The 26,445-nt window shown below is 41.9% G+C and overlaps 1 protein-coding gene across 1 annotated transcript in view; it reads left to right on the plus strand.

The window, feature by feature from the left end:
* The window catches only part of LOC122796644 (copine-3-like), a 1,024,312-nt gene that overhangs the window by 639,001 nt on the left and 358,866 nt on the right, over window positions 1–26,445 (plus strand). The window lies entirely within an intron of this gene.

Consider the following 26,445-nt stretch of genomic DNA (forward strand, 5'->3'; position numbering starts at 1 on the left):
TTACATGGGGCTGTACCTCTGTGGGGCCAGTTCTTTATGTATCTACATTTATTGACAGTTTGAGAGAAGTAATTCAAAAGTATTTGAAAAAGAAGGCATTTTAAATACAGTCCTGCTTGGGAAGCCCTGATGTCAGTCTACAACCTTTTTTAGTGTAGGAGAGACCAGCAGAACACTTAGAGTTAGGTTGCAGGAGCATGTCAGTGATGTTAAAATTAAATGCTCCAAGAGTGCTGCTGTTTTTCTTTTACTGAAAAAACACAGTGCTTGTGTTAAAGGTTTAAAGGCCGCTGTTTTGTAACAATTAAAAAGTGACATCATGAAAGGACAAAATATGAAGGATCCACTGCTGAATAAGAAGAGTGTATTGATACTGAAATGCAAAACTTTGTGCCCTGGAGGGCTGTATAATTAGTCCAGATGGATGTGTGTTCTTAATGGATTATTTTATGCAGTCTGCTTGGTTCTTAGTGGTCTGATAGTCTAATAATTATGTATATTTATTGCTGGTGTATTTCTGGTCTTCTGTAACTGCCTGGAAGGCTTGTTTGGGGCACCAGGAGATGTTTGTATTTTATTAAAGTGGATTTTATATTTCGTTAACAGTCTTACATCTAAAGCCTTCCAATATTTGAAGCCTTTATAAAAGTACCTGCCTTACAGGAATTCTTGCATCAACTCAGACCTCTTACCAAGGGAAGGGGTCTGTCTGTTGCCTTATTTCTCCCCATCATAAAATTTGTTTTGCAGTTGTACCATCTAATGTCTTTTATTCCTTAGAAAAGCTCGACCTTCTGACCACAGTTCAATGACATATCTTTTCACCTCATTTATTATATTGTGCTTAAGAGAATCACAGTCAATTAACAAAAATTGCTGACCTTGACACAGCTTATTAATCTTATTATCTAGCATCTGCTTCAACTAATCAGAAGAGTCTCCTGCTTCCAGTCTTGTGTAATAGGTTGGAGAGTGCAAATACATTTTCCTGTAAAGGGGAATGAAGTAATGAATGTTGCACTGTAATGTGGCATGGAAATGAATAATAATGATAGGGTGCATTTTTACATATTTCAAATGTACATTATGTAGTTATATGTATCTGATTAAGATCAGTGTCTGCTCAAATAGTATGCATACTTATTTCCCTGTGGGAAAAAAATGTCTGTCCAGCCCAGCATAAAGACCTGTATATCTTCCTTTTATAGGAATTCAGGAGATTGTGGACATTCTCTATTTTTAGTTACATTTACTGTAGTATTCTGGTGTTCCAAATATAAAGCTAAACCTTCGTGCAATGCTGTCATTTCCCTTATCATGACACAAACATCTCTTTGAGACATAGATGGAGGCAAATAAACAATTACATTAAGCAGTTACATTCATTACTCCAACAACCCCCATAATTTCAACATAATATCTCTCATTATCAGTTGAATTATTGGACGGCGCAGTGGTGCAGCAGTAGCGTTGTTGCCTCACAGAAAGAGGTTCTCTGGTTCGATTCTTGGCTGGGATGCCTTCTTTGTGGTGTTTGCATGTCCTCCCTGCGTTCGTGTGGATTTTCTCTGGGTGCTCCGGTTTCCTCCCACGTGCAAAGGGGTCTGTATGGCTTGGTCGACAGTTCATATTGTCGACTGTTTATTTGGTCGACAGTTCATTTGATCGACAAGCATTTTAGGTGGGGGGCTGTGCCCCCCACACACCCCCTAACTATATATATCAACTCCAGGGTCGCACAACATTGGGCAAGGGGGAAAATGCTTGTCGATCAAATGAACTGTCGACCAAATAAACAGTCGACCATATGAACTGTCAACCAAGTCATATAGACCCGTGCAAAGACATGTATCTTGAGAGCTTCTCCCCAGGCCTCTGCTGAAAATTGGCTTTGTTCCAAGTCGGACTTTCCCAATTAACAAATGTTAAATAAATAAATAAAACATTATCAGTTCCTTTTTTGTGCACCAGAGCAAACAGGTGCTGCTCCAACTAACCAATAACTTTTTATTGAATGGAATCACAACTGTTGCCTTTAAAAGTAAATAGCTGAGAAGATTCACAGTAATACTAAAAAAAATGGAATGAAATAGGCAATTCTTGGTGATAGAGATGTTAGAATGCAGTCTTACTGGTATGTAAAATTATTTTGGCTTACTGGAGCCTTTGGTGCGCTGTTACCATAGACAACCTTTGATGAACACCCTTCAGACTAAGGAAGAATGAAACTGGAATGTCCAGGGACAGTAATGACGGGCTCCTACCCAAAAGTGACATATTTCTCTTTGAATCTATAGTGAAAGTGAAAACATCTCAAAAATACAGTGTCTGATGTTGTCAATCTTCATTCCATCCTTGACAGGTTTGGTTCTGACATCCAAACCGGCTCAGCTGTTACTACAGCTAGCCAGCCAAAAACTCCTGAGCTTCACCTCTACCCAGAATCCCTCTTTCAGTTACCTCAGATCTCATTTCCCACTTTCCGAAATGGTTGCGTTTATCTGATACTGTCGAGCATGTGTGGGTTTAGGTAAAATGTTTTGCATATTTCCTTTTAAATTTCCTTTTCTTTCTCTTTTGCACAGTTGTGTACCCTTGTGTATCATCATTGATACTTCTTCCCCCTGTGCACTACCCTGTAACTTCCCAACTGTCATTGTTGATAGTCTCCTCTCTCTCACTCTCTTTTCAGTAATATTTTTCCCCTACCCGTACACATTTGTGTACATCTTTACAGTCATTATTGATAGTCATTTCCTTCTTTGCAACATTTTCTCTGTCCGCCATGGCTGATAAAGAGTAAGGCCCTTTCTGGCTTCAAAAAATGCCAGAAGTGTGCCCATAAAATTCCCTCTTCAGATTTCCACTCCTTATGTGCATATTGCCTTGGCCCCCTGCATTTACAGGAGGATTGTAGCATATGTCACACCTTCAGCCACAGGGCCTTTGTAGAAAGGTGCCACAAGCTAATTCTAAAAGGACTTTTGCCATTTTTGAGAAGCCTTATCCACTGATGATAAAGCTAAATCAGATATTTCATCTCCCTCCTCTTCTTTGTCTGTTGATAAATCTAAGACACATAGTCTATAGGTTCCGACCTCTCGTTGGCTCTGAAAGCCAAAAATTTGAAGAGCTCGGTACCAAAAGTTCCCTTGGAACTGAAGACCTCTGTTTTTGACACTCCAGTGCAGACAGCTTCAGTTTCAGCACCGATTACAATTTCAAATCCTTCAACATTGGAGGCCTCGTCACAGAAATTGGCATCTATCTCACCAACTAAGACCATTATGCCTAGAACATCTGACCCTCCATCGATAGATCCCTTTGCTGGGGAATTACCAGAAGTATTTTTACAGAGGCCAAAGTCCCCTTCCACTGTGTCAGTCTCCTCCACCAAAAGTCTTTCAGAACTCGACGTGGAGAGGCTGGTGAATAAAATTTTGTCTGCTAAAGGGCTTTCAGGCCCACCTTCGGTAATGATTCACTCCAGTCTTGGTACTGACACTTCCTTTACCCCGTTGACTATTTCTCCTCTAACCTCTTTGGAGGTCTTAGAGTCCTCTGTTCTGGTTCTCCCGGCACCGTTTGTGTTGGCTGCAGAGATGTTTGCTTCTGCTGAGCCAGCAGTTACCATGAGTTCTTCAGTTGTATCTGAACCAGAGACCTCCCAGAGCCATAGCTACAATGTCAGTTCCATGGAACAGGTTTCGACTTCAGGTTTTTCTGAGCCATCCCTGCTTCCCTCTGGCTTCAGCCTCGAGGGTCAGTTCTTTGGAGCGGGGAGTGACCCCAGTTCTGAGGCAGTCTTTCTCAGTTCCAGGCTCCCTTCCCTCTTCAGGGGGACTGGCCTTTAAGGCTATGCAGAGGGCCTTTTCTCTTGCAGATACTCAGTTGGCACCTACCCCCTTGGAACAGGTACCCCCCCCCCAGCTCTAATATTCCTCCTACCTCTCCACTGGGACAGTGGGTACTGTAACCTCAGGTATCACAACCAAAGGTACTGTCATCTTCTGATACCTCCCCAAATTATCCACCATGAGGAGGTCCCTCAGAAAAAGAAGTGCAAGAGGAAGCACTTGGATTACCCCAGGAAGCAGTCACAGAAGATACAGATTTCGATGAGGGGGAAGGGTTTCCATGGTTACCCTCTGAAGATGTCTCATTTGGAGATATCTTGGAAATTCTGAAATAGAGGGGTGGCTGGAAGTCCCAAAACCCTCCATCTGAGGAGTCTGCTTACCTGCAGGCATTTGGCACCCACCCATCTACTTCTTGGGTGACTCCACCCACTGATGAACTTATTCAGTTGATTTCACAGCGGGCATGAAAGGATTCTGACACTGTCGAGCCCATCCCCAAAAGACTGGACAAAATACTTTCCTCACCTGCAGACAAACAGTTTTGGACAAAGAGTCTTGCAGTTGATGCTATGGTTGTAGCAGCCGCCACTAAAAAGGAGCTAGCTGAGGAGAATTCCTCTGTCCATCTGCCCAACAGAGAATCATGGGCTATGGACAAATTTGGAAGCAGATCTATAATTTATCAACCTCTGCCATAAGGTCCTTGAATTTTTTGGCACAATTTACCAGATTCCAATGGGATCTGATCAAAAAGTTATCAGATAGTCTGGAGGAAGCTATAGCTGAGGGAGTCCAAAAGAAAGTGGCTTTCCAGTTAGGCACCCTGGAGTCTGTGTCCAGTTCATCATTGAGGCTGATCACACATACAGCTGAAGGGACCATTCAAGTCGTCTTTCATCAGTGCTCCTTTTGACAAAACATCCTTGTTTGGCAAGAAATTGAAAGAAGCTTTGTCCAGGTGTGAGAAGGATGGTAAGACCCTTTTTGCTGTGGGTGTATGTTTTTCCACCCCAAAGGTCTTTTTCTAGGAACCAGAGGAGTGGTGAAAAAATGTGGTTCAAACAAATATCAAGGGCTTTTCCAAGATACACATGGAGGGAGTTCTCCCAAAGGCAGAGGGGGATTCCAAAATGGAAGACACTGCCATTGGGGTAGAGGTGGTCCACAAAACCAGGGCTTCAGGGATTCCTTCCCAGGAAAGCCCTTTCAGTGCTCCTGAAGAGATGCCCAATTGTCTTCTGTGGAGGAAGTCAGGGGATGCTTATCCTTGCACCTAAACACATGGCTAAACATAACAATAGATTTCTGGGTGCAACGGATCATATCCATAGACTGTACCATTCCCTTTTCTCAACCTCCCCCTGTTTACAAGAAAATCCCAGATGTTCCACCCAATCAGAGGGATTCAGCAGTACAAGAAATCCAAAATCTGCTGGACAAGAGAGTCATCCAACAAGTCCCACCAGACCAAGGAGGATCTGGAATCTACTCAAAATTTTTTTAGTGCCAAAAAAGACAGGTGATTGGAGATCAGTTTTGGATCTCAGTGTACTGAGCAAATCGGTTTGGCAAACAAAGTTCCAGATGGTCACGGTACAGTTTATCCTTCCCTTTCTGAAGAAAGACAACTGGATGTTCTCAATAGACTTTCAAGATGCATATTACCATGTAAAAATGGACAAATGCTCCAGAAGGTTCATCCACTTCCAGCTGGGAGACAGTCTTTACCAATTCAGAGTACTGCCCTTTGGACTCACCACAGTACCCAGGGTGTTCACTAAGTTCATGTCAGTAGTAGCAGTTCTCTTGTGACTACAAGGATTCTGTGTGTTCCATACTTGGACAACTGGTTCATAACCACTTCGACCAAGCATCAGTAACTGCCAGGGACTACACACTCAACATCTGTGCCCTTCTGAGATCATAGTAAATCTAAAAAAGTCACGTTTAATCCCAATACAAAATTTACTGTACTGAATACTCAGACAGTGATAGCTTCTCTTCCTCCAGAACGTCATCAGAGAATTGTGGCTCAGGTACAAAAGTTAATCTGCAAAAAGAAGGTTCTAGCACATTTAATCTTAAAAGCTCTGGGATCTATGGCAGCTTCCATAACTCTAGTGGCACTATCCAGGTTACATATGAGAATTCTACAATGGCTGCTAGCCTCCCAGTGGTCTGTACTTCATCACCTGTTGTCAGAACAAGTCCTGCTCATCAACCATTGCAAAACAGATCTTCTTTGGTAAATGCATTCTGATCAAGTTCTGCATAGTCATCCTTTTGTTTTTCTGGAGCTCACAGCCATAGTGACCATGGACACCTCCCAGATGGGGTGGGAGGAGCATTTTTCTGGGCAAGACAGTCCAAGGCCCTTGGTCCCAGTTAGGGGCCAACTTGCACATCAGTGTCCTGGAGATAAGAGCAGTGCTTCTTGTGTTGCAGGCCTTTCAGACAGTTCTTCCTCAGGGACTATTACAATTAAAATGGTCAATATATCAGTGGTTTGGTACAACAACAAGCACAGAGGAACCAAGTCTTATCCCCTTTATCGAGAAGTCCTCAGAGTGTGGCAGTAGGCGATCTCTTCCAACTGCTTTCTTATAGCAATGCACATTCTGAGGAGTTCCAATGTGATTACGGACAAGCTGAGCAGCTACATCCTTCAGCCTCATGAGTGCTGTCTCAATCAAAAAGTGGTGAAGATGATTTTCTGCCTTTGGGGTCAACCTTGCTAAGATCTGTTCACATCTCCCCTAAACAACAAGTGCAGCAATTACTTCACCCTGATTCCCCCTCCAGTTAAGTCATTCAGAAACACTGTCCACCATGACTGGCTCCCCCAGTCTCCTAGATGCCATTCCCCCAATGCCTCTAATTCCCAAGTTTGTACAGAAAGCATTCAGGTTGAAGAGCATAGTAATCCTCATTGCTTCTTTTTGGCCTCAACAGGTTTGGTTCCCCTTTCTTTGGCCGTATCTAATTCAACAACCCTTGAGTCTGGATGCAGTGCCAGATCTCCTGTCCCATCCAGATGGTCTTGTTCACCCAAACATTTTGAACCTCAAGCTAACTGTGTGGTTCCTCCAGTTCCATTAATTGCCAGGCATCCCAATATTTCTTCTCCAGTACACCACATCCTTTTATCAGCTCACAAACCTTTCACTTGAAAACTGTACAACAGTCAGTGGAAGAGATTTACTATTTTGGCTCTTGAAAAACAAATAGATCTCTTTTCAGCTTCAACAGAACATGTCCTAGATTTTTTTAGCTTTTTAATGCTGGAGTTTCTCCCTCTACCATCAAACTACAATTAGCTGCCATCTCCAATTTTCACAATGGCTTGGATGAATGTTCATTAGACTCTCATAGACTTTATAAATCGTTCCTCAGAGACACTCTTCTGTTAAAACCCCTTTTCAAATATCCAACTCTTCCTTGGGATTTAAACCTAGTACTTCTAGCAGTGATACACTCTTTTTTTGAACCCTCTGCGGAATGTGATCTGAAGTTTTTATCTTGCCAGACACTCTTTCTGGTAGCCATTACCTCTTCCAGAAGAATTTCAGAGATCCAGACCTTATCACCTGAGCCTCCTTACCCTGTCTTCCATAAATATAGAGTATCTTCTTTATTTTACTTTTTTACCTAATGTTGTGTCAGAGACTAATATTAACCAGACAATTAATTTACCCGTTTTCTTCCCTAATCATTCTAACAAGGGAGAGTACACCCTATATTTATTAGATGTCCATAGACAACTAAGTTTCTGTCTTCATAGAGCAAAGAACATAAGACAATGTAGTCAACTGTTTTGTTTCCTTTTCCACTTCCAGTTTGGGCAAGGCAGTCAGCAAGATTACTTTAAGTGGCTGAAAGACTGCATTTCATTTATTTATGATAAAAACAAATTAACCTTACCTGAGCACATCAAAACACATTCTACAAGGTCTACAGCCACTTCAGCTATCTTTCAATGTAGAGCTTCAATGGACGACATATGTGCAGCAGCTACTTGGGCTACTCCCCATACCTTTGTTGCTCATTACAAACTGGATCTGGTCTCTAGGTGGCGATTGTCCTTTGGCTCAGTGGTGCTCAGGAATATCCTTTCATGACTCCATCCAAGATTCTGGGTATCTGGGAACTCTGTCCCATCTGTCAAGGATGGAATGAAGATTAATAACATCAGATAAAGAAGTTATGTATTCACCATAGCTTTCCATCTTTGTTGTCTAGCTTAATTCATCCTTGACTTACCCCCTCCATCCACCATCCTTAAAGATTGTTTGATGGAGTGGATCAGTTAACTTGCATTATCATACTGCCCAACCACAGTAGGTAAGGCTTCTGTCTGGCTTATTTTACATATATCTTACTCAATTTATATATATATATATATATATATATATATATATATATATATAAAAATATGGATCTACTTCATATGATCGAAAGTTCATATGATCGACAAAATTTTCAGAGAGACCAAAACACCTAAAGCTCAAAACACCGAAAACTCATTTGGTCGAAACTCATAACATCGACACATGACATTCAAAGCATTATGCCCTTTCCCCACTGTAGTGCGACCCTCGAGTTAGAATAAATAGATGGGTGGGTGGGGACGTAGCCCCACCACATACATAGTAAATTTCACAGATACATGTGGATAGTTATAACAGAGATGACAATATTTATCTGAATAATGTGGGGGGCAACGACCCTGCCCACCACACCCCCCCTAACTATTTATTCTAAATCCAGGGTCGTGCTACAATGGGGAAAGGGCATAATGCTTTGAATGCCATATGTCGATGTTATGAGTTTCGACCAAATGAGTTTTCGGTGTTTTGAGCTTTAGGTGTTTTGATCTCTCTGAAAATTTTGTCGATCATATGAAGTAGATATATATATATATATATATATATGTGTGTGTGTGTGTGTGTGTGTGTGTGTGTGTGTATGTGTGAGTGTGTGTGTGTGTGTGTGTGTGTGTGTGTGTGTGTGTGTGTGTGTGTGTGTGTGTATATAAAATTTATGTATGTTTTATATGTTTCGATATCTTTTCTGCAAACTCGGTCTCAGATAATTGAGAGAGGGAAGGTGAAACTCGAAAGTTTTTGGTTGGCGCGAGCTGTAGTAATGGCCATGTCTGTTCCAATGTCAGAACCAAACACATCTGTCAAGGATGAATGAAGATAGACAACACAGATGGAATGTTATAGTGAGTACATAACTTCTTTATAAATCCTCCTTTCCGTGGCATTTATAAATAACTACATACACCATACGTTTTTCCAATTATCATTAAAAAATAAGTCAGGATATCACCACAGTAGTCTCATACTTGTCTCATAATTCTATCACCCTTTACATCCTCATTACCTGTCTCACTCTTATTTAGGTATGTCTTTCATAAGCAACATTCAGGTATGCCTTCCAAATAAGTATGATTTATAGCAACATTTTTTTCTTTCTTAAGATTTCAGCTTCTTTCATACTACTTTCCTGAACAATAAGAAGTCTCAGTCGCTGTTGTGTAGCAGGGGTGTATCCAGGTGATGTCCTTCTGTTCATATGCTGCAGTGTTCATCACATTAGGGAGTAGTCCACCTCCGGCTGACAAGTATGTTTGGCATGCATACAAAAGTTTACATGCACTGCAAGGTACATGTGATGCCACACATCTCTCTGTGTACATTGATCATAAAGCGACGTCAGGTATAAACTGGACATCAGCACACACCAACCTCAGAACTTCCCTGTCTCCTGCTTGATCAACTGCTCTGGATGTTCAGTTGCCAGATCAGTGGTGATTCCTAATTCAAATAAGTACCCCATTGGGTTTTTTCTTGCTTAATTCTTAGTGCTACTGTGTGTTTTGTGGTGAATTCATGTCAGCTAGGAAGGGCAAGTGTCAGTGTGGAAGGCAGATTCAACATAAAGACACCCATGACCTCTGTCTCATTTGTGTAGGCCCAGAACACAATCACTCCACTTGCTCTATCTGCAAATCGTTCGTCCCCAAGACTCTTTAGAAGCTGCTTAGCTTTGCTTAAGCTTTACTGAGAGATTTAGCACCTTAAGCACCTCACATTGGAGAAGGAGTTAACGTTGAGTCCTTCAGACGAGCCAAGTGGGAAGAAGGCCAAGAAACCTCAGCCTGGTGTTACTGCTGCTCTCTCTCTTCTGGACATCCCTTTCGAGTCCGATGTTGCCCTGGAGGCCATCCCGGAGGTGGTGGATATCACTTTGGCAGGTACCATTGTGGAAGCCCCGAAGGAGTTCAACCAGCACGTCCTTGTGGGAAATGTAGGCGTTTGATTCGGGGGGAACGGCAGCTTGTGATATCCGAAGGTTCACGTGGCATCACCCAGATCACGGGGCGTGAGGATGTAATGTCAGACATAGCAGAGTGTAGGCCGATGTCGGGCTCTTCGACCTTCCATCACATGGAAGCCCCTAAGAAGAAAAAAGTTAAAAACAAAGCATGCTACCCCTGCTCCTCAACAGCAAGCTCCTGATTGGCAGACTTTTTCACAAAGCCTTTTCAATGCTTTCATGACTCTGTGCCAGTACTCTCCTTCTTTTTCCTCCTCAGCTTTTAAGAGAGTTACTGCGGATTCCTTTTCTGATGAAGAGGAATTCTCAAGGGATGAGTCTTTAGCATACTCTAGCTAAATTGTTTCCCCACTGGGGTGTGCCACCCCAGAAGAAGAATCAAATGGTACAGATTCCCTTGGGGAGGACATTTCCTTTGGGGTGACTATTCTAAAAACGAAGGATTTCTTCAAGTGGGACTGCTCACAAGTCTCTGATATACAAAAGAGGTATTATGACCTCTTACAGATGGACTTTCCATCACCCTCTGCCATACCTCCAGTTCTACCTGCCTTCTTGGATGCCTTCACTGCTGCATCCAAGTGCCCAGACTCCTAGCCTCCAGCTCCCAAACACATAGACAGGTTCTACAAGGTGCCTGAGGACTCCCAAGTTCCTCTCCAAAGCTCCATCTGCTGACCCAGCTACCATTTTGATTTCAGCTGAGAAGGCTTTCAAATTGTTACCTTCCACTTCCCTACTTCCATCTGATAAAGAGAACAAGGTCATGGAGAGGCTGGGAAAAAGGTTTACACCTCTGCTACTCTGCCCTTCCAGGCAATCAATTACCAGACCCACATGACCAAGTACTCCTTGGCTCTCCTGTCAAATGCAGGGAATCTTCATTCAGAGCTCCTGGACTCCCCTGCCAAGGCTGAAGTGGTACCTATTCTTAATTCCTCTGCTTAGGATTCCTCAATTAAGTGCAGTTATGATGCTGCAGATGCCTCAGCTAGGACGGTGGCCTCTGGTTCAGTTTTTAGGAAATATTCTTGGCTGAGGTTACAGCCCTTACTGGATGACTTCAAGGCCAAATTGATGGATACCCCCTAGATAATAAAGCATTATTTGGTAGCTCGGCTGCAGAGTTATTCAAATCCTTACAAGAAAAAGCTAAGGAGCTTTAGGACCACAAGCATATCCTTGTTTCCCCTGTCTCCAGGTTCCAAGGGAATTATCCTGCAAAGACAGCCTTTGTTAGGAAACCGGTCTTATCTGCCTTCTCAAAATCTAAGAGGGGCTCTAGGAAACAGACTTTATATTCCTTAAAATCTGCTCTGTCTACTCCAACCCCTAAACACCCTTTTCAGCCCCATTCTAAGTCTGGTAGCTTGTGATTATCAGCCTCCAGGGCCATCCACCCCCCCTCGCCCTTTGTCTGTCATAGTGTCTTGCTGCTTGGAATCGGATCACCCTGGACTCTTGGGTCCTCTCCATCATCCAGAGAGGTTACTTAATGGTGTGGGAAAATTACCCTTCTTTCAGAGGCTTTTCACTCCCACCAAAAGAACAAATGTGTTTCTTTCCTCAGGTCATTTCAGACCTTCTTTCTCAGGGAACAATCCAAGAGGTCACTCCATCTCAGCGAAAGAAAGGTTTCTATTCCAGGTTGTTTTTAGTCCCCAGGAAGGATGGCCGTTGGAGATCCATCCTGGACCTTTCTCATCTGAATACCTTGCTGAAAGTCTCCTCTTTCCAGATGCTGACTCTGCTATGTCTTCTTCCATTGATTCTCCCTCAAGCATTTATGGTGTCCTTAGACATCAAAGACGCTTATCTTCACATCCTCATTCACCCTTGGTTCAGGAAATGTTCGCATTTTTCTGTTGCTTTTTTACATTTTCAGTTGTGTGCTTTGCCCTTTGGTCTAACTACAGCACCAAGGGTCTTCACAAAATGCTTGGCTCCACAAAATGCTTGGCTCCTGTCATAGCATTTTGCAGACTGTAGGGGATTCAGATCTTCCCTTACTTAGACAACCTCCTAATCCAAGCCCAGTCCTCGGACCAACTTCAGGAAGATTTTACCTTCACTATCTCTTCTGGAGAGCCTAGGCTTCTCTGTAAACTGCCAAAAGTCCTCGCCAATCCCCTCCTAAGACCACATTTTACTAGGTTGCAAGATCCAAACAAACAAAATGCTGGCTTCACTGTCCACAGAAAGGTGCTGTTACTGACTACTTATTTCCAGAGCACTTTACCCCTTTGGTCTCTGTCTGCCAGGGAATTTCTATGCATCTTGGGGTTCAAGGCATCTAAGAATCTACGATCCCAATGCTCCCATGGGCCAAGTTACACATGAGGAAGATTCGCTGGTTCCTAAAGACAGTCTGAATGCAGCACTCCTACCCCCTGGATTTCATAATTCCACTTCTACTGTGCATAGCAAAGGAGATGGACTAGTGGATCCTACAGGTATCAAAAATCCTGGTCTTCCCCTCCAGCCACCCCTGCCCTCTCAGAAATTATACACAAATGCCTCAGACACGGGATGTGGTGTGACCCTATAGCCTTGGAGAGTCAGGGATATTTGGACTCCCAAACAAACAAAGGAACATATCAGTGTCAAAGAGATGAAGGCCCTCATTTTTGCCCTACAGGTCTTCAAATCCAAGCTAATGCCAGGGACATTGAGGTGGTTCACAGGCAATACCACTGTCATTTGGTACATCAACAAGCAGGGGGAGCAAATTCTTCCCTGTTATGCAGACTAGTCCTGCATGCCTGGGAATTAGCTTTACAAAGCCAAGTCCCTCTCCAGGCACTTTACCTCCCTTCAGCTCAGAATGTGGTGGCAGACTCACTAAGCAGGTCCTTGACCCAGTCCCATGAATGGATGTTATACGAGGATGTGTTCTGGACCTGATCCATCATTAGGGTATGCCTCAAGTAGATCTTTTTGCCTCCCCCAAGAACAGACAACTTCCAAAATTCTGTGCCATGGTCCCACACCCTTGGCCTGGAAGGTGGATGCTCTATCCTTTCCGTGGAAGGGAATGTTTCTGTATGCATTCCCCCTTGCCTCTTCTTCAAAAAGTCCTACTGAAAATTCAGCAGGACCAACCAGAAATCTTGCTGGTGACTCCCTTTGGCTAAGGCAGCATTGGTTCCCCCTTCTCCTGCACTTAGCCAGGGGCAATCATCACAAATTACCCCACAGGATGAATCTACTCACACAGGGCAAGGAAACCCTAATACATCTACAACTGTCAACTCTCAACCTGACTCTTAGGGTTTTAATTCCCTTCAGATACCTATTCTCAGAGCACGTGCTTCAAGTTCTGCAGGCGGCCAGAAAACCCATTACTAGGAAATCCTATGTTTCCAAATGGAAAAGGTTTTCCATCTGGGGTCGCAAGAAGGACCTACAACTACTGACAGTGGATGTTCCAGTGGTACTGTCAAACCTGTGTAAACTGATGAAGGGTGACCTCACCTATTCTTCAATGAAGGCCCATCTTTCAGCCATTTCAGCTTGTCCGCCTATGTCTCCTCCCTTAGCCTCTAGATTAGAGGTTACATTGCTTCTTAAAGGCATCCTTCATATCAGACCACCAAGGAAACCAGTCCCTCCTCCTTGGGGTGTCAGTTTTGTGCTAGAGAAGCTTACATTGACCCCCTTTGAGCCAGCAAAATCCTCTTTCCTGTAGCACTATACATGGGAAAACAGTTCTACTGGTGGCCATTACCTCTGCTAGAAGGGTCTCTGTGCTATAGGCTTTGATGTCTAATCCTCCCTTTACGATGTGCCACAGAGACAGGGTATCTTTCATACTAATCCTTCCTTTGTGGCCAAGGTGGTAAACGAATTATCCCTTAATTAGTCTATTAACCTTCCCACCTTTCTTTTTCCTTCCCCTCAATCTTCTAGTTGGAGGATTCTGCACACCTTAGATGTACACAGGCAACTCAGATATTATCTCAACAAAACAAAGTCTGAACGCTTGTTTGTGTCCTATCACGCAAGGGCCCTGGGTCTACCAGTTTCCAAGAAAACTATTTCTTCCTGGATCTCTAAAGCTATTTCTTCCCCAGTGAGGGCACACTTCACTAGGGTAGTATCCTCCTCTGGGGCTTTCTTTAAAGGCTTAGACACTTGTTCTGTCTTAGAAGCAGCTACCTGGTCCTCTCTTCATATCTTCACTAAACATTATAAACTTGATGTCATCTCCAGGTCCAGGGCTGGATTTGACAGAGCTATTCTACAGAGTTAGTTGAAAAAGCCTCTGTGTCTCCTCCGTCTAATCCTTCCCAAGCTTGAGCTTTGGCATTCTCCCTAATGTGATGAATACTGCAGCATATGAATAGAAGGACATAGAATAGCTGTGTAAAATCTTGCCATAACCACAGATGTCCTTTTCTTCTATATGCTGCAGTATTACTTACCCACCCTGCTTTCGCCCTAATGCTTGCCTGTTCTTCCCTCATGATTTGTTTTTCAACTAGGCTCAGGCTGGTGCTTGGCGGCATTCAGATCTGATGTTGGTGTATGCTGGCGTTCACTTTATATGCGACATTGCTTTATGACTGACGTTTGCAGAGAGATGTGCAGTGTCACACTTACCTTGCAGTAGCATGTAAACTTTTGTATGCGGGCCGGATGTACGAGTCAGTAGGAGGTGGCCTACTCCCTAATGTGATGAATACTGCAGCATATAGAAGAGAAGGACATCTGTGGTTATGGTAAGATTTTTCACTACTATTCTTTTTTAGTTTGTACTCATTAACATCCCACATTGTTATCCCCATTGATCCATGCTGTCTCACCCCTTGGAGTCATCTGTGTGTTCCCACCATCTACAGTGATCCATGCAACCCTACTGCAAATTATGGCGCCTCTTCCAGCTACTACATGGGCACTCAGTAGAAAAGCAGTGTACTCTGTAGGTTTATACTGGGACACAGTCATATTGCCATATGGCTTCCATTTTATGGTGTTATAATGCAGCTGATTCTAAACAAATCCTTTTGCACTTATCTTTTAAGAACATAGTTGCACTGTGACACATTTGCATATCACAAGACAGCCAGTCCCACCAAAGTTCATATGTTCATAGTATTAGAGAAAAATGTATCTGTCATGATTATTCTACACAAAATGCATATTAACTTACAATTTTTTTACAAACATGTTCGATGAATTATTTAATATTTGTTCATGTTAAAAATTATATGTAGTATAGCGGCATAGTTATGCAAATCACAATTATTTATTGTAGTTCTGAGTGTTTCACAACTGCATTCTAATATCAAGCTGCAAGTGTATTAACAGATGACTGAATGTAAAAAAAAAGTGCTGAAGGAGTAAAGGGATGTTACAAAGACTGGTTTCTGAAAGCAAGAAAGAACACACTGTATGTAAGCTCTGACCTTCCCAGGCTGGGATGGATAGTTACATGGAATGTTGGGGAGTTAGAATGTACTGGTACTAAAATGTGCAAGGTCACGAAACAAGACTGCTTAACAAGCCGGGTGGCCTGTACTTTTTTAAAACATTATTGGTACTAAAAAACATGATTGTTCATGTGCAGCATTAAGCGAGAAGCATGAGGGTCTGCAGAAATCCTGTTTGACCATGTCAGTATTCTGCATGCGTGATACTGATAAAAAATTAAATAAAAAGTGTGTATTTTTGCTGCTTGTTGAGACTGACTTTAAATTGTGTAGATAGTCGCCCAGCACTGACATATGTGGATTTAAATAAAAAGAAAATGTTTTGCACATCCTGAAGAGTTATTCTTGACTCAAGACTAAAAGGTAATTGATGTTATTTATGTATATTTTAAACTGCACTTTAACATTTTCATGCCATGACATTAGTACTAGGCCAACTGCCGTTATGGGCCATTTTATGCCTAGCCAATTACCCCATGTAAGTGTTTGTAAAGTAAACACCTTAGCCATTATACCAACCTCCCATCCCTCAGATAGCCTCACACAAATTTAACTAATGTTTAATAGTAGCAGTGTTACACTGTGACAAGTCCCTGTACTGAGTCAAGGTAGCCATTACCACAGAGGGCCACTCACACAAAAGTTCAGTTATCTGGACCACCTCTGCAGAACACTAAAAAGAACTAGGGGGGAGCAAGTACAAATCAGTTAATACATACAAATCACAGATTTCCGCCATTTTGAGCTGGGGTCAAGAAAGAAAAGAACAAGCAAGGTAGTGGTTTAACCATGGAAACAGGTTCACTCAGCAACCCAGTAGTAGTGGCATGAAGATGAAACACTAAGTCAAAAGTATGTCCAATACTAGAGAAGATGACTGAGCGAAGCCTAAACCTCAGTATATAGAGGACTTGCTGTGCTACAAGTAGGCTCATCACAGACCAGAAGCACCTAATATTAACCAGACAAGAGAGTGTGAAACCAAATCAATGAGAAGAGGTATAAACTCCTGCAGGGATGTCCTCACACTGCTGACTGACAGTGACTAAAGTGAACACAAAGTCATAGTTTGCTTTTGTTACTGTAAAGTACTGAAAATGGTAGTACCATTCTAGAGCTTGAGTCATGTCAGTGGAAAGTTACAACTGCAATACAACCTCTAATCTTAACCAAGCCAGTGTGCTGTTATAGAAAACCTTGGTGGTATAATGACTGCAAAGCAAAGGTAAACTTTTTTCACTTGATCAGGTTTTAAGAAAGACCATCATCATATGTTGTGTCATAAAAATAACAGGCTTAGTGCAACTGAACATAGGATTAAGGTGACTGCAGAGGAACCATTGGTTTTCATGTACTTCATATCTGTCCTGTCTGAACAACCAATTAACTCAGTCTGCCAAAGAAATCAGAAATTGCCACAAGCAATGAGAATCAGAAATTATATCTGCATGGCATTGCAAACCAGGACTGCTTCTAGTCCTGCTCACCAGGATAAAGATTGTCAACGGTAAAAGGTTTGCCTGCAGCATATTCAGATAGTCATAGCCAATGAAGAGTACTTCTAAAGACCCCGTCCCTGTTTAGTACAAGATGCATATGGTGTAAGATGAATCCGATTCCATTCCAAAGATGATATAAAGATTGCTGCTAAGGCATACTGTTGGCACCAGCTCCAGCTTGCCACTACTAAAGACAAACTGCACAGGAACTCTAAATATTATAAATAAATCAGTGTAGGTATAGTGTCAGTAGCTCAACTGTCAGCCCACTTGCCTTTGATGTTATAAGATGATAAGCACTGTGGGCTTTATTCCCACCTCAAGTTCATGGATTAATTACCCAATTGACACTTGGTGCAGCTTAAGGGAAGAGGTGCTACATTCCTGAGTATGCTATCCTCCAAACAAAATGTTAAACTGAGGTACCATCTGCCTGAGCTGGTGGTACTTCTGGTATATATCAAAGATCCAGTGGCACTTTTTGAAAGAGAAGAGGTGTTTTATTTTCATTGTCTTTTTACAGCTTATTACACATCATTTTCTTTATATACATATGATATCAAATAATACTTATATATTATCTTAATCATCACAATTTTGTTTTCATCAGCTATCCCACCACAAGTATTTATTGTTATAGTTTAACATACTTGTATTTTCTCACATCTTCCTAAACTGTAATTCTTGTAATCTCGATTTGCATAGATGCCACAAAATTATAAACATTATTTTCTTCTTCATCCTTTGGTTAACCAGAGTTACCAATAACCGTAAAGCTGGGTGTTATTGTCCATACCTCCACGGATACAGAAGCACTTCAGGCAGAGTCAATCCATACACAGCAACGGTGTACAGAGAAAGGGCTCAAAGGAACACCCCTCATCTGCAGTTTCAAACGTAGACATTACCCCCCCCCCCCGCCCCCATGCAGATATGGTAGACAAGGATCTTGGCGCCTGTGTCAGCAGTTCCCTCATTGCTGACTAAGTTGCAACAGTAGTTAAGATATTCTTCTATCACACATAACTGATTAGCAAAGGTATCTTATGTAGGTGAAAGTATACTATTGCCATGCTGTATTCTGCATTAATTAGACCAATTATCAAAACAATGCCCCTTTCAGTATCTACCTTGCCAGACACATGCATCTAGAAATGAACCAATTGTTCCTGTTGAAAAAGATTAGTGTCCTAATAAAACATTAGCAACCAAGAAAAACTGGAATCCCCATTTCTTATGTGGAGATTTATGTTTGTCATGCTATGCCATTAAAGATAACACCCTAACATATCTCTTATACCGTCAGAGGATGAACAGCAACAGAAACACCTGATCTAAGTCTGTGCGCATCCACCCACATATAAATAAAACATTTTGAAGGGCTAGGTGTTTTAACCAGGAATTCCCCCTCTATAAGATAAGTTGCTTCTGCTTCTGTGTGTTGAGCGACATCTGTGCCCTCTTCAAGATTAACCTTGATGGTTGGATGGGTTCATCCCCAGACTGACTGACATATTTTACCCTTCTGGAAGTTGGGAGGTAATCTTGAGTGTGGTTGTTGGGAACGTGCAAATGTTCTTTAGACTTCCTTGACTTGTTTCTGCGATCCTGTGATGATCCTGTGAACGACTTCATTCTTAATACATTTTATATTGTCTGAGCATTATCATACTCTTATTAGTATTGTGTAAACTTTCAAATTCAATGGCATTTTAAACAGATTACACTAACCTTTTGTTTTATTACAACTTAAAAGAAACCATGAGCGCTCATTCTTCTACATTACATTTTACGTGCCTCCCTTATTTACTTCTTTATACATTTACATAGCATACCTCACCACAGAATTCATCATTCCATCATTAGGTTCCACAACACTTGATCTTAGCCAAAAGGCTGAGCTTATTTCTTATTTTCTGGATGTAAACTTATCTAAGTTGGCATGATTGTTTGCATCAGTCCTCTGGGACACACAGCACCGGACTGATCTATTCATTCCAATTAGACAAGAGGGTGTAGGAAGGCTAGGCAGAATTCCTCCCCTCACCATCAATCAATGAAATGGACAACTCTTTTGGTAGGCAACAGTGCCAGATAAACATATAAAGGAATAGAACATTCAATAAAAAAAAAATTTAAATGTATTTTATTCCTACTTTTTATGTCAAGGAAAAATAACTTGTATCCACCTGTTAACTCTCAAAGCTGACCTAAAACCAGTTCACAATAAAATGAGAAGACAAAGCTTGTGGGGATACATATGTCATATCTGTGAATAGTATCTCCCCCTACCTCCTCCAAAAATTATGTAGCTTTCTTATGTGTAGCTCCTTCAGTGTTAAGCTGAGATTAAAAGTAAGACAGAAATGCCCACAATCATTTTTGAAGCTGCTGGTGTCATATTTATATTAAGCATGCCTGTTCACCACCCCCTTCCCCCCCACACACACAAACACACACACAAATGACGGACATCTTCTATGTACCCTTATGAAGTCAGGCTGAAACAGACTGAAAAAACAAATAGAACATAATCTATCTGCTGTCAGACATAATATAAACAGCATGCTTATTTACTGTCCCTGAAAGGTAGCCACCTGTATATGCATCAGATGCGTGATTGTGAGGAATGTAAAAAAAAAGATTACAATAATGTTTCCAACTTGTTACTTTTATAGATAGTACAGTGCTGTTATACAAACTATAGTGACCCTCAATGCACCCCTGTGAAGTTTGTGAGGAAAGTTAAAGAAATAATGACCACACTGTCCACAGCCGAAAACAAGACGTAGTGGCCTTTGAGGTTTGGGAGGAATGGTAAAGAAGTAATGATGTCATCCACATCCTCCACACACGTACAGTGAATTTCTGTGTACATCCATGAGTAGGGCTGGTTTTAGACTAGATGGAGTTCAGGGCAGAGACGAACACTAAGTACATGTCAAAATCCACAAAGGAAAGCACCTCAGTGCACAATTATAAACCAAAAACCCAACAAGTACACTGCAGATGGTCTTTGTTGTTATATATACATATATATTTGCAACAACCTTGATTTTTAACGCTAGTAGACAGGATCAAATTAAAATATTTTCATTTTGAGTGAAAAATAAAGTCAGACCATTAAGGTTGTTGAGCTAATGTTTAGATCAGTTGATAGGGTTGTGCTTCATTATTACAGAATTATATTTGGTTTATCGTAAATTAGTTGGGGCACTTGTTTAGTATTTATTGGTTCAGTCTCAGTGTATATTCTATGATCTGATGAAGTCCTGCTCATTTGAATAGACAAAAAACTTTTTTACAATTATTTATTGTTTGTGGTTTTGGATGTACATATTTGCGAGCATTTTATTGCTCAATAAACTTGGAAGAATTAATTCCCAGTGAAGACCATCTACAGTGTACTTGGTTGGTACATGTCAAAATCCAGCTATACAACTTTGGTGTCTGGGGGGATGGTTAAGTAGTCTTTCTTATTTGTAACAAATGCACACTAGTCCTACAAACCCAGGTAGTGAGTGTTTAAACTGAGAAAATAAAAAGAGTGTCAGTTACTTTGATCCAGCCAACCCCAACCCCCACCCAGCAATTACGACCACAACTTCTGATGGCTGTGTGATATTTATTTCAGCTCTGCAGCATACCTCTCAACCCACAGACATTAAAATAGGAACAAAGGCCCTTGAAACCTACAGTGGATCTAAAACGTGTCCACACCCCTGTTAAAATGCCAGGTATTTGTGATATAAAAAAATGAGATCCACTGCAAAAGCCAGCACACAGTATAGCTACTTGTTCATATCCAAGTTTAATCAAGCACCAGAATTTCCATCAAAATAGGAAGCACATAAAAATTTTTCCAAACACCAGTTAGGTGAAAAAAAGCATACCGGTTTCAGCTTATAGCCTTTATCAGTGCTTAGTAAATGTGCTCCCAAAAAAAACAAAATTTAAACAAAAAATACATATTGCCACAGCATTTTCATTGGTTAATTACAGTTGCACATTTAAACCAGGGGGAAACAATGCCCCTAATTTAATTATCCGCATGCATTCCTTAAAATTTAAAAGGGAATGCAACCCTTCCTGCTGTATATATTTCTTTTGAATTCTGTCAATAATGGTAAAAAACTTAGTAGTGGGATGTCTTAGGCTATGCTTATATAGGGCATTGGTGCTTCTAGTACACCTAATATCACTTAAGAGTTCATAGGTTCATAGGTAGGTACTATGGCCTATACAAACCTAGCCAAAAAGGTACACTGGCTTACAACACCCGAGAAAATTATTTTCCTGTGCCCCTGTTGAGCAGAGCCACAGAGGTGATCCCTGGGGTGAATTTCCTATTTCCCATCCAATCATCAAGATTTTTCTTGAAGAGTGCTAATGAGGAGCTTTGTTTGATATAGATAGGTAGTTTATTCCGGAGTATGGGAAGTCTCTGGGACAGGAATCTATCCCTCCACATATTCTGTTTATTGTGGTGACAAGGTTTAGGTCCCTAGAGCGTGTAGCTCAGAGGGATTGGGATTTCTTTAAGTGGAGCATGTCCAACAGCTCTGGGTTTGACATAGCTTTGTATGTTAGGCAGAGATCGCCTCTGAGTAGGCGATATGTGATGGAGTAAATCTGGAGTTTTTTGAGACAGTCTGCGTAGGGCATCTGTTTGAGGCCAGTAATCCTCTTTGTGAGGTATTTCTGCGGCATTTCCAGTTGTTGTAGATGTCTTGTGAGGTATATGCCAAAAGGGGCGTTCTACTCTGTAATGGGTCTAATGAGTGACTAGTAGAGGGGAACAATGACCTCTTTTTTCCTGGATGAGAAAACCTTTTGTGATGAGGTGTGCCACATAGAAGGATTTCCTGACTACTGTGGCAATGTGATTATCAAAGGAGAGACTACTGTTCACCTGTGTCCCAAGGTCTTTTGTCACACTTTCGGTGTTAAGTAGACTACCACCTATGTGGTAGCTCATGGATACAGAGTTTTTACCAAAGGGGATGACAATGCACTTTTTGGCATTGAGCTTGAGGCCATGGCATTGACACCAGGCATCTGTCTCAGTGATGCCCTTTTGTAGGATGTCCACATCGTTAGGAGTTTCAATTATGGCTCCTAGTTTGCAGTCATCTGCGAACTTCATTAGCCAAAGACCTTCTGTGTTAGCATGTACTTCAGAAAAGTAGATACCAAACAGGAGTGGACGAAGGACTGAACCCTGTGGTACTCCACTTGTCACTGGTCTGAAGTCAGATTTGGATTCTGCTACTTTCACAGTGTGGGTTCTGTCAGTGAGCCAGTTGACAACCCATCTTGTGACATAGGGATTTATACCTAGTTTAGTGAGTTTATCTATAATTCCAGAGTGGGGGATGGTGTCAGAAGCCTTGGTGAGATCTAGATAGGCTGCGTGAACCACCTTACCCTAGTCTACAGCTTTGGTGACTGCTTCAAAAAAAAGTCTATCAGGTTTAGGAGACATGATCTGCCTTTTACAAACCCGAACTGGGTGGGTTGCAGAGTTTGGAGATTACCAATGTCTTTGTTTATAAATTCCAGGATGATACGTTCCATGGCCTTGCAGACCAGACTCGTTAGGCAAATGGGGCAGTAGTTCCCGGGGTCTGTGGTGGTTCCCCCTTTGTGGAGTGGGATAACCGTCGCTGTTCGCCATTCAGTGGGCACAAAGCCTGAGGAGAGACTATGATTGAACATGGTGCTTAGGTGGGGTGCCAGTTCATTTTGTAGTTCATGTAGAACGCAGCCTGGGATGTTGTCAGGTCCCATAGATGCTGTGTTCTTGGCTTTGGAGAGTGTATTTTTTACCTGTGCAGCCGTGATTACAGGAACTTTGCATTTTTCTGATATAGAGATGGGCCCTTTAGGGGTGAGTGAGGGGTAAAGTTAGCACTGAACCTATCTGCCAGGATGTTGGCAATATTAGTTAGTTCTGTATATTTAGTGCCATTGTGCTGTAACTCAGAGCAGATCTGAGTGTTGCCATTGAGATTCTTGACATAGCTATAGAGTGCTTTGTGGGTGTCTTTAGAATCAGTGGCGATTTTGTTTTCATAACTAGCTTTGGAGGATTTTATGAGGGATTTCAGCTTCTTACTGAGGCTGACCAGGGAGTTCTTCCAGTCATGGGATTTTACCCTTTTTTGCAACAGTTTCTTTCTTCTGATGTAGAGTTTGTTTATGGGAGGGGACCACCAGATTGGCTTCCTTTTTTTGGAGGATAGCATCTTGGTTCTGTTAGGGATAGCATGATCCATGCACTCGTGTAAATGCTTATAAAATGCATTTGTGTAGGATTCAGCAGTCATACCTCTATTGTCCATCTGCATGGGTGTTGTGAAGTTTGCCACTTCTGTCTTAAGAAGTGTGAAGTTGGCTTTGGAGAAAATTTTTACGGTGGTTTCCCTAATTGGGGGGGGGGGTGTGGATGTCTAGGCTGATTAGCTTGTGGTCGGATCTGACCAACTAGGAATTGACCTCTGGTGTGGAACACTGGTCACCCATGTTGGTAATGACCAGGTCTAGGATATTGCTGCCCCTGATGGGGGTGTGGATAAGTTGATCCAAGGCGTTGGAATTTATGAATTCCAGAAAACGTTGAGCAAAAGAGTTGGTACATGAGTAGTTTTCCCAGTTAATGGTGGGGTAGTTGAAATCGCCCATTATTAGGGTGTTGGGTTGTACCCTAATATTTTCCAGTGTATCAAGAAATGAGGAGTGGGAAACCTGGGGCATGGTGGGGGATCTGTAGCAATTTACAGTTTGGATTGCAGTCTTGCCCAGAGTTAGTTGTACTTGGATAATCTCGGATGTATTATGCTGAGCAACTAGCCTGGAGGTGTGGATATCCTTAATGAATATGGACACGCCTCCACCTTTAATGTTTCTGTCCAGGTTAGGTGGCCGAAAGGTGTGGTATGAATTATAGCGTGGTAATGCAGGGGTGCTCTCTGGAGCCTTGAACCAGGTCTCTGTCACTGCACAGATGTCTATGTTCTCCATTTTAAGGAGTGCCTCAAGTGAATGCATTTTGAGGTTTAGACTTCTAGCATTGAGTAGCATTACCCTCAGATTTTGCTTCCTTGTACCTGTTATGGTGGTGAATTTGTCATTTGAACCTTGCCTAAAAAAGGCACTATAGGGGTGGCAAGAGCCTTAGCCAGTATCCGGAATCCCAAGGGTGACAGGGGCAGGCCATCTCTGGCAAAGCATCATGGTCTGTCAGTTGTGTCATCCCAGGCAGAGAGATACTGGATCCTCTTAGAGTGACACGAGAAACTTAGCCAGTTGTTGAAGTCAATCATTTTGTCCTTGTACTGTGGTATCATTCTGGGTAATGGCAGGATGCTGCTCATGGCTAGGGTCATACCTGCCTGGGCTACAAGATTGGAGAGCTCCTCCATGTCTCTTTTCATGTAGTCAAGGGAGGTACATCTCAGGTCATTCACACCAACATGGACAATGACAGAGTCATATTTGTACTTGTTGTGGAGTGACCTGAGTGCGTGTGTTATGTGGCTGATCCTGGCACCCAACAGGCAGCTGACAGTAACTTTCTCCTTGTTTAGCCTGGTGAGTGAAACATCAGTGTGCCTTACTAGAGAGTCACCTTTGACTGGAGTGTTGGGTACATTGTTATGCCTTATGGGCTGTGGTTGACTGGCACACTGAGTTTGTGTCATTTCGGTTGTGTTGGGGTGGTGGGGATTGCATGCATTTCTGCTTTGGAGGTCTCTGTTGCTTGAGCAGATTTTTATTGAGAGCCTCCACGAATGTAGGTGTGTGTTTTGTGTTGTTATGTCTGTATGTTTTGGTGGTGTAGGTTTTGAGGGACTATCTGATGAGCGTGGTGTGGTGCAAGTGTTTACCTTCTCCTCTTGATTGTCTAGTCCAGTCTTGGGTAAAGAGAGCTTTGCTTCCAGTTTGGCTATATAAGTGCATCTCTCAAAGGCTGTAGTGTTGGGTGGTAGGAGGAGAGGGTAGTCTGTGTACATGAAGCAACTGCTGCATTGCCCCAGGATGCCCAGATTCATCAGGTAGACAAGAGAAAACACCTGGAGCTGACCCTTAGACATGCCTGGATAGGTGCGTATTTATTAAGTACTAAAAACTGTTTTCCTCTAGAAAAGTGAGGAAAGTTGAGTGCTGTAGTAATTTGTAGCTTATTTCGTGCTTACAACGAGTTCTGAACAAGTGCTGAGCTCAAAGAAACAGATTTGAGTGGTAAAACTACAAAAACTGGCTAGTTCTAAGGGAAAATTTGAAGAGCAGACTTTATGGCGCCTGGAATAGTTTAACCCTAGCTAAGCGATGATGCATAAAGTGTATTTTTATTTATTTATTTATTTATTTTATATAACAGCAGCAAATGAGCAAACTGATTTAAACAAATTAACCAATAAAAAGCTAAAAACTGAGCCCCGTTCCAGCAGTCTTCGATCAGACAAGTTCTAACTGCACACTCCTGCCACTAGGCTGCAGGGGAACCTTCTCCAAAAAAAGATGGTCTGGATTACTGCTCAAGTTATACAAACAAAGCTAGATTCAGCAGGTCTGAATTTAGTCTATGCTACAGCAAACAAGGCGTACCAGTTTCAGAAAGAAACAGTTCAAATAAGCAGGCCCAATAAGCCTTTAACCAGAAACTCCCATCCCAGAACGGCAGAATTTACCCTCTCCTCCCACAAGAGTGCAGACCACACCTTCTTAATGTAAAGTAACTGGCCCAAAGCCCAAGTGCTTAAACCAGAACTAATACACTCTTAGAATAACAGGCAATAAGCCTTCAGTCAGCATTTCCCAACTTAGAAGGATGTAAGCTACCTGTCCCGCCACAACAGTGCAGACCACAAACCTTTTTAATGTAAAACAACTGGTCTGAAGCCCAAGTGCATCAACCAAAGGCTTAGAGTAACAGTTACAATTTAATCAGGCTACTAACAAGCAGTAATAAATGCAGCAGAATAAATGCAGTAAAGTAGGAATAAACACAAATATAGTAAAAGCAGATGAATAAAGTGAGTTCAGATATTCTTAATTTAAATGGACGTGATGTCTGTCCTACATAAAAAGCTGAACATGTACAATTGACCAAATATATCACCCAATCACTGCTACAGTTACTATAAGCCAAAATATAAAATATTTTAGGACAATTAGGAGATAAATTAATTCCGTTTTGGAACTAGCTTACAAAAACTGCAATGTCCACAAGGATGGCAGCCCATTAATTGGCTGCCATCTAATGTTCTCTGTGTAACAGTTTGTACCATATTATTACTTTTCTTA

The sequence above is a fragment of the Protopterus annectens genome, chromosome 3.part0 (genome assembly GCF_019279795.1).
Source record: "Protopterus annectens isolate FY-2018-M chromosome 3.part0, PAN1.0, whole genome shotgun sequence".
In the NCBI taxonomy this organism is placed as follows: domain Eukaryota; kingdom Metazoa; phylum Chordata; order Ceratodontiformes; family Protopteridae; genus Protopterus; species Protopterus annectens.